This window comes from Oncorhynchus tshawytscha, linkage group LG16 (assembly GCF_018296145.1).
Source record: "Oncorhynchus tshawytscha isolate Ot180627B linkage group LG16, Otsh_v2.0, whole genome shotgun sequence".
Taxonomy (NCBI): domain Eukaryota; kingdom Metazoa; phylum Chordata; class Actinopteri; order Salmoniformes; family Salmonidae; genus Oncorhynchus; species Oncorhynchus tshawytscha.
In genome coordinates this window covers 44,765,821-44,774,996 of record NC_056444.1, presented here as the reverse complement: position 1 = coordinate 44,774,996, position 9,176 = coordinate 44,765,821, and positions in this window count along the sequence as shown.

The following is a 9,176-nucleotide window of genomic DNA, read 5'->3' as shown; positions in this document are numbered from 1 at the left end:
CTGTCTGGTGCAATAAAAGCTTAGTCCTCATGTTGACAGCGGGTACTCGCTCCATCCTTGACCCTTTAAAAGAAGTGCCATTGTTAAAAAGCTGCATTGGAATTCTGCAGATTGCTGTTTCCTACTCTGTATTCCACATGTTTCTCATATTTCTTGTTTTATTGTAAAATCTTCATTCAGACGGTAAAAAGTGTGTGGTAGCAATCGGTGTTCCAGATAATTCATTGTATAATTGTAATGGTGTTGTGTATGGCTATTTGACCAAGAAGGAGAGTGATGACGTGCTGCATCAGATGATCTGGCCTCCACAATCCCTCCAACTCAACACAATTGAGATGGTTTGGGAAGAGTTGGACCGCAGAGTGAAGGAAAAGCAGCCAACAAGTGCTCAGCAAATGTGGGAACTCCTTCAAGACGGTTGGAAAAGCATTCCAGGTGAATCTGGTTGAGAGAATGCCAATAGTGTGCAAAGCTGTCATCAAGGCAAAGGGTGGCTACTTTGAAGAATCTGAAATATAAAATATGTTTTGATTTGTTTAACACTTTTTTGGTTACTACATGATTCCATGTGTATTATTACATAGACTTTGATGTCTTCACTATTCTTTTACAATGTAGAAAACAGTAAAAATTAAGAAAAACCCTTGAATGAGTAGATGTGTCCAAACTTTTGAATGGTTCTGTATATTTGATGGTTTCCAATTTCATAACATTTTGTTACATGTAATTTTTGGGTTCAACCATAATGCATAATAAGCATAATCAACGGGGGGAACATATCGGTTGATAAGTTGTAGAAATAATATATTAATTTACAAGACTTGTTCAAAGGAAATATCATTGTTCATAAGAAGGGCCTGAAATCAAAGTCAATATTCAGACACTAGGGGTCAATGTTTTTTTAAATAGGATATCCTGTAGGCCTCCCTCTGTAGTAGTAGGATCTCGATGTTACATCCTCTCCTTGGAAGAGCAACATCCTCAATGCCTGTGTATTTGAGGGAGGAGACGGGATGGTTAGCTTCAACAAAGTAAGCTTCTACTGGATAGTCAGTGTTCTCACACCTGATTGAGCTGTGGTGTTCAGCGATGCGTTGTTTTAATTGTCTTTTTGTTTGTCCTACATAATAGGCTTTTCCACATGAACAGGTGATGAGATAGATTACTCTCTTGGTCTTGCATGAGATGATATCCCTGACAGAGAATTTTCGACCTGTATGTGGGTGTCCGATGTAGGATGTTTTTGTAGTGCTTTTTCTTTTGGCTTTGAAAAAAGTCAGTTCACCTCATCAACTCACTGCGTGTTTTATTTGACCCATTTTTTAATGACAAACATACACCATACATGTGCTCCATCAAGCCTAGATAATGTGACTCAACCTCTGTACGGTTGCCACATCACTGTGTATGTGTGTGTCTGTTTGTGTGTGTGCGGTGGGTGGGGGGGGCTCTCTCAGAAGTTTTATGAGAGCACTACAGCTGGCAGAAATATGGTTTGGAGGTCAGGGCAGCACAGCCCCAGAGCTCATATACCATCACTTCTGCCTTTGGTTGCCCTTGGAAAGCCCTGGGGACAGATTCAGGACAGCTCAATCTCTCACTCCTTTTTCACACTGCTCTCAGAGTTCCATATCAGTCGTAAATCTCAAAACCATATGGACTGCATTTCCAATAATGACAGAGTCGACCACATTGGCTTAAACAAATTTAGCACACCGCACTGTATCAACTTCAGCACTACACTGCTAGCATAAAACAGTTTCTGCTGGTAGAATAGGGAGAAAAAAAACTTGAGAAGCAACAGTATAGCAACTGACACGCTATACACATTTGTGGTATATCAATATATCACACAGGGAAAAATGCATGATATTGAAACCTACATTATATACTGTGAACAATGTTCAGTTAACATGCATTATTGAACAGAAACATAGAAATATGGCTAACAACATCTAACATAAAACGCACCGTGGAGCAACAAGTTGTTTGTGGGGCAGTTTGGAGAGATTTCAACTAACAGTGCTCTTAATAACAAGCCCCATTAAGATCTGACTGGGCCCAAGGTCTCCCAAGGCAGGCCCCGAGCAGTCAGGGAAGACATGCCATCTGCAAATCAGCATCATCAGCAACTAGCCTGGAGGAAACCTTATGAGTGGGACATGGGTAGGACCTGGTCTGGTCAAGGCATCAGGGAAAACCTCCTGGCGTGAATTTTTGGGGGATTCACGCCCATGGCCAGGCGATATCCTGACCATGTGATCAGACTAGGAAAAACTGATCAGATCACTGGCATGTTAGCAAAGGAGATACAAAAAAAAACACTATTTAAAAAGAGTGTGCCTGGAAAAGTTAATCAGCCAAGCCCAGGGCTCTACGGCCTTAATCTGAGGGATTAGGGCATCAGAAAGGCTGCTGTGACTGTGTGCGTGTGCACGTGTAAGTGCGTGTCTGTGTGCAAGCATGCGTGTGCACATGTGTATACTTACGAGTGAATCCTTGTGTAAGTATGCTCGCGCGTGTATATGTGTGAGTGTGTGTATGGGCATGCATATGTGTATACTTGTGCATGCATGTGTGTTTGTGTGTGTGAGATTGTGTTGCATGTGCATCAGACAGGCAGGGATGTGCCCACAGGTTCAAAACTAAAGCCGCTTGGCCCAGATGAATATGACTCTCAGGCTCCCGACCAATCCCACCACAGCCAGCAACCCACTCTCACTGACGGTGAGCTAGGACACACCCACACAGCAATGAATGGCAGACTTAAGCATTCTCTCTCTCAACCACTGCATTCACTTTCTCGCCTGATTGGTTGAATCAGATGTGTTAGTGCTGGGCTGGTAGAAAAGCCTGCACACCCTGTGAGTCCCCAGGACCAGAATTGAAGAATACCATTTCAAATGTACTTACATTCAAACTCAACAGGCACTCCCACATCTGAGCTATCTTTTTTGCAGGTGCATGGTAATGGTTGAATACAATGAAGAAACCCACACACCATTTAAAAAAATATTTCACCTTTATTTAATCAGGTAGGCCAGTTAAGAACAAGTTCTCATTTACAACTGCGACCTGGCCAAGATAAAGCAAAGCAGTGTGACACAAACAACAACACAGAGTTACACATGGAATAAACAAGCGTACAGTCAATAACACAATAGATAAAAGAAAGTCTATATACAGTGTGTGCAAATGACATGAGAAGGTAAGGCAATAAATAGGCCATAGTAGCGAAGTAATTACAATTTAGCAAATTAACACTGGAGTGATAGATGTGCAGATAATGATGTGCAAGTAGAAATACTGGTGTGCAAAAGAGCAGAAAAGTAAATAAAAACAATATGGGGAGGAGGTAGGTAGATTAGATGGGCTATTTACAGATGGGCAATGTACAGCTGCAGCGATCGGTTAGCTGCTCAGATAGCTGATGTTTAAAGTTAGTGAGGGAAATATAAGTCTCCAGCTTCAGCAATTTTTGCAATCTGTTCCAGTCATTGGCAGCAGAGAACTGGAAGGAAAGGCGGCCAAAGTAGGTGTTGGCTTTGGGGATGACCAGTGAGATATACCTTCTGGAGCGCGTGCTTCGGGTGGGTGTTGTTATCGTGACCAGTGAGCTGAGATAAGGTGGAGCTTTACCTAGCATAGACTTATAGATGACCTGGAGCCAGTGGGTCTGGCGACGAATAGGTAGCGAGGGCATTCTTGATAGTATCACTGTTCTTTAATAAGCTTTAAGTATCGGCCACACAGCCTTCATCAGAGCTTTTGTACATGTGCTTGAATGTAATCTTGCGAAAGAATTTAAAACAGAATTTATTTTGTATCAAATGGTTCATCTGTACATGTAGGTACAAAAGAGAGGCCCTTAGATAAGACTGAGACTTGCATGTCAGTGAGCTTTTTTTTGGAGAGTTTAGTTACCGAGTCCAGCTGTAGTTCCGTGTCCACACCCTGTGTTCACAGAGCTACGGAGCTACAGCAGTCTTTTCTAAGGGCCTCTCTTTGGTACCTACACTACCGTTCAAATGTTTGGGGTCACTTAGAAATGTCCTTGTTTTTTAAATAAAAGCATATTTTTTGTCCATTAAAATAACATTGAATTTATCATACATACAGTGTAGACATTGTTAATATGGTAAATGACTATTGTAGCTGGAAAAGGCAGATTTTTTTATGGAATATCTACATAGGCGTACAGAGGCCCATTATCAGAAACCACCACTCCTGTGTTCCAGTGGAACGTTGTGTTAGCTAATCCAAGTTTATCATTTTAAAAGGCTAATTGATCATTAGAAAACCCTTTTGCAATTATTTCTAAGTGACCCCAAACTGTTGAACCGTAGTGTACATCAACAGACAAACAATTTAATAGGAAAGTAGATCTATTTAAATTATTTCACAAGATTAAACTTATGGACAGCAGGGTAGTCTAGTGGTTACAGCGTTGGACTTGTAACAGAAAGGTTTCAAGATTGAATCCCCTAGCTGACAAGGTAAAAATGTGTCGTTCTGCCCCTGAACAAGGCAGTTAACCCACTGTTCCTAGGCCGTCATTGAAAATAAGAATTTGTTCTTAACTGACGTGCCTAGTAAAATAAAAAGGACAAGTTTTTTCAAAACATTGTTTCAGGCCTAGAAACCCAACAAAGACTGTTACCCATTTTAAGCACAAAAGCTAATTTTGTCCTATAGTTAACATCTCATCGGTTAATAGCCATTTGTTGGTTAGTTGAACAAGAAACCATGTCAGTATATAGGATAAAAACAAACCACATTCAGAAGAATCTCACAAGGACAGAACAACAGGCACTTAATGAATTAATGAAAGATTCATCTTTGGTTATTAAACCTGCAGACATGCAGGTGGGGGGGAAGAACGTTTTGTTAACAATGAAAACTAAAATACATTTTTGAATAAAGTCCTGAAGTGGTATCGATATATTGACAAAAAAAATTGCAAATGGGAAGGAACGGAAAAAGAGCTGTCAGACTTTATGGCACTACTCAATGACATTGACTCCAATCTCAAATTCACTATGAATGTGACATTCTACGTGTTCATCACATTGATACGTGGTTTTGGAAATCAAATGGAACCCTGTTTACAACTCTGTATAGAAAAGAAACGGACAGAAATACTCTATTACAGGGGGACAGCTTCCATCGTGAGCCATTAAAAAGAGGACCTCCAAGAAGTCCGTTTTTCAGACTGCACTGTATATGGGGCGGCAGGTAGCCTACTGGTTAGAGTATTGGACTAGTAACTGAAAGGTTGCAAGATCAAATCCCGAGCTGACAAGATAAAAATCTGTTGTTCTGCCCCTGAACAGGGCAGTTAACCCACTGTTCCTACTAAGATTTTGTTCTTAACTGATTTGACTGGTAAAATAAGGACTATCTAGAAAAAGAAGCAGAGATGTGCAATAGGTTTCTAAGAAGAGGTTGTATGGATGAAGCTCTTATTTTGGCATTGGTGAAAACATGAGATGAACTGCTACAAAAAAGACCCATTAGATCTAAAGAACACTCTGTAATGTTCTCCTCCAAATATACTTTGAACTCACTAAAAGTGGGAGCTGCTGTCAAGAAACACTGGCATGTTTTATCATCAGAGCCAGTTTTTCCATCTGAATTTAAGAATTCACCACTTGTATAGGAGAGGTCGCAATTACCGTAATAAATTGGTCCATGCCAACTGCCAGCCACAAAAGAAAATCAGCCAGGCTCTTTCATGCCCTCTTCCAAATGGTAGCTATACATGCGGGCAGTGCAACAATATGATGAAGTGTGAATATTTCTGCCACCCACACACAGGAAAACGGTTCCAAATAAATGACATTATTATGTGCTCCACCACCAATGTTATGTACATGATTAAATGTCCACGTGGGCTGTGTTATGAAGGTAAAACCTCTCATTCTCTCAAACAGATAATTTGTGAACATAAAAGTTCAATCAGGAGAAACAACAGGGATTATCCAGTCGCAGTGCATTTTAATGAGATTTCTACCGTTTAGATTTTGTGGCATAGAGAAAGTTAAGATATCAGACAAGGGAGGTGATATAAATAATACTCTGAGCAACATATAATGTTTTGGGATTTTCACACTCCAGAAATAATTTCCTAGATGTCTTAATGATGAAATGCCTATGTATGTTATGTTATAAATCTGAACATTAATTATGCCCCCATTCCAAATTACTCTGACTTTTTTCTTGAGCTGATTTATGAAAACTTGCTTGGTAGGTCGATGTCCTCGTTGTGGTTTTACAGACATGTTTAATATGTCTTATGTACACACACTATTCAAATATTTATGGCATGAACATTGTTATATTTGGTAGCACTTATATGTTTTCCCTTGACTCCAACCCCATTCGATGCTTGGAATGTGGGTGGGGCTATGTCTACATAAGGCTTCTAATTTTAAAAACTCACAAAAGCTCTGACGAAGGCCACGTGTCCGATATGTAAAGCTTATTAATTAAAGTGATACTATCAAGAGAGGTTTGGGGGTTTCTTATTTTTCTCAAATGCAATTGCATTGCAATGTTTTTAAAACCAGGTATATATCTTGCCATTTTGCGTTCAGGCCTGGTTCACTGAATATGTCAGTGCAATGCTGCATGCTCTGTTACACATATAGTGTTGTTGTTTCAAAGGCCTGCAATTTGTGCACTGTGACTTTAAGATACACTATATATATATATATACAAAAGTCTCTGTACAGCCCTTCAAATTAGTGGATTCGGCTATTTCAGCCACACTCGTTGCTTACAGGTGCATCAAATCGAGCACACCGCCATGCAATCTCCATAGACAAACATTGGAAGTATAATGGCCTTACTGAAGAGCTCAGTGACTTTCGATGTGGCACCGTCATAGGATGCCACCTTTCCAATGAGCCAGGTCGTCAAATTTCTGCCCTGCTCGAGTAGCTCGTAAAAATTGTCTGTCCTCTGTTTTAACACTCACTAACAAGTTCCAAACTTCCTCTGGAAGCAATGTCAGCACAATAATGGTTTGTCGGGAGCTTCATGAAATGGATTTCCATGGCCGAGCAGCCGCGCACAAACCGAAGATCATCATGCGCAATGCCAAGCGTCGGCTGAAGTGGTGTAAAGACGCCATTGGACTCTGGAGCAGTAGAAACATATTCGCTGGAGTGATGAATCACGCTTCACCATCTGGCAGTCCGACGGACAAATCTGGGTTTGGCGGATGCCGGGAGAACGCTACCTGCATAATGCCAACTGTAAAGTTTGGTGAAGGAGGGGAAATCTTGACGCCTTACCATACAATGACATTCTAGATGATTCTGTGCTTCCAACTTTGTCGCAACAGTTTGGGGAAGGCCCTTTACTGTTTCGGCATGACAATGTCCCTGTGCACAAAGCGAGGTCCATACAGACATGGTTTGTCGAGATCGGTGTGGAAGAACTTGACAGATCCCTGGCCTCATCAACCCCATCAAACACCTTTGGGATGAATTGGAACGCCGACTGCGAGCCAGGCCCAATCGCCCAACATCTGTGCCCGACATCACTAATGCTCTTGTGGCTGAAAGGAAGCAAGTCCCTGCAGCAATGTTCCAACATTCAGTGGAAAGCCTTCCCAGAAGAGTGGAGGCTGTTATAGCAGCAAAATGGGGACCAACTCCATATTAATGCCGGTGATTTTGGAATGAGACGTTCGACAAGCAGGTGTCCACATACTTTTGGTCATGTAGTGTATATTGAATTGAGGCAGTCTGGTAAAGAGTAGATTGTTGTCTTCTTTGGATGAGACAGTGTATCACTGAATTGGTGGTCCTGGTATCTATAGGAGTGTAGAAAGGATGAATAAGCAATAGGAAAAAAAGCCATGATCAATTGTACTGAACAACATCCCCTGGGGTTTGAATCCATCTTCATTTGCTCAGTTTTACAAGAGCAATTTAGCCATATCATGTTCTGTCATGCTGGATATGATTTAGCATGTCTCAAGTAAGCGAGTAGAAGCCTGAGCTTGGAGTAAGAGAAGGGAGAGTGCCTTCCTTTCCCTGACTCAATCTCTCCTTCCCTTCCCCTATGGGAGAATACATATGAAGGTTTGCTCTCAATCGCAGCTCCTAAAAATAGTCAACATTAAACTCTCAAATGCTTTAAGGAGGAAACATAATTTTCCACTACCATTGCCAGGAAGAAACCCACCGTGACTGTTCGCCATTCATCTTCCACCAGCATTCTCTGAGGACAAATCAAATGCTATATCATCTTCCCCCCCATCTGCACGAAGATAAAAGTATCCTTATTGTAGTGGTTTTGATATTGGATCCATCTCCCTGACAACATACCTGCTACATAATGTAAACAAACATTTGATTTTGCAGAGGGGCCAATGCAGGGGGTCGCGCTTCCACAACGGGTCAAAGGAGACAGAAGCATCTGGAGGATTTTATGATTTATGTTTGAAGCTTAATGGTCACGAAGTTTCTCTCTGCTTGATTAAAGATGTTCCTCATTAGTGATGCTTTTAATTAGACTGCCGGTGAGTCTTCTCTAGCTCACAGCACAGCCATACAAAACACTGTCTGTATGACCCAGATTTCACTACTCCCTCAGAGATCCCAGTGTGCCATATATAGTGTACTGGATAAGTCCTTTGCTGCTAAGATGCCAGGGAGTTTAAAGGTTTGAGGATAAAGTATCAAACATAAGAAACACTTCAATTGGAGGGGAAAGGGAGGTAAGGTGTGCCAAAAGGTTAGTTGGGCCACCCCTTGTTGTAACGACAGATTTCCTCCTCTTCGTCCGAAGAGGAGTAAGGATCGGACCAAGATGCGGCGTGGTAAGTATTCATGACGATTTTAATAAGAAAAGCACTGAACACTATGAAATACAAAAGCAATAAACGAATACGTGAAATAACCAAACCGAAACAGTACCGTGTGGCGACAAACACTCACACGGACACAAACACCCACAAACCAACAGTGAAACCCAGGCTACCTAAATATGGTTCTCAATCAGGGACAACGATAAACAGCTGCCTCTGATTGAGAACCATACCAGGCCAAACATAGAAATGGAAAAACATAGAAAAACACATAGAAACACATAAAAACACGCCCAATTTTTCAGTTTTTGATTTGTTAAAAAAGTAAAAGCTTCATCCCTGTACCTTCCTGTCC